Below are 673 nucleotides of genomic sequence, written 5' to 3' on the forward strand. Positions count from 1 at the left end.
TTCAAATGTGTTATCTCTTTCACTTAAGTTCAAAAAAACTTTTTTTACACCTGTAAATAGTGCTCACCACTATAAAAAGAAGTAAAAAAAGTTTTAAAATCCCTTGTAGTGTATTTAATGAGTTATCAGTAGACGAAGTTGGTAATTCATTTGGTATACTACGGGATCATGTTATGCCTTACAGAGGGGTAGGGTGTGACATGTTTTAGTGGTATCAGAGCTAGTTTTTAAATTCTGTTTTCACATGTTATTTGAATATTCTTTCTTCATAGTACAACTGCTCAACATCTTTGTTTGATACATACAGTACATTACATTATAAATATACGCTAACGAGAGTAAATCTCCTTGTGTTATTTGTTCAGAAGATCTAAGATCCTCGCATTGACTATGGAAGAGGGTGATCGTTCAGTAGATCAATCTATAGAGGCTGAGGTGCAAGGGGATGCCCCAGCCCTACATAATGTCAGTGGTTCAAGAAGACAAGCCCTCGCAGCATCTGCAGTTTCTGCTCGGTTGCTCAGCAGATGGCTGAAATGTTCCAACAAATGGCTGGTAATGTGCCTACTCAAGTCCCAATACAGACACCAGTGGTACAATCACAGTCTTCTGCTAGATAGTATGACAAATTGATGAAATATGGGGCTACAGAGTTCAAGGGGACAGCAGATCC

The sequence above is a fragment of the Hevea brasiliensis genome, unplaced genomic scaffold (genome assembly GCF_030052815.1).
Source record: "Hevea brasiliensis isolate MT/VB/25A 57/8 unplaced genomic scaffold, ASM3005281v1 Scaf69, whole genome shotgun sequence".
Lineage (NCBI taxonomy): Eukaryota > Viridiplantae > Streptophyta > Magnoliopsida > Malpighiales > Euphorbiaceae > Hevea > Hevea brasiliensis.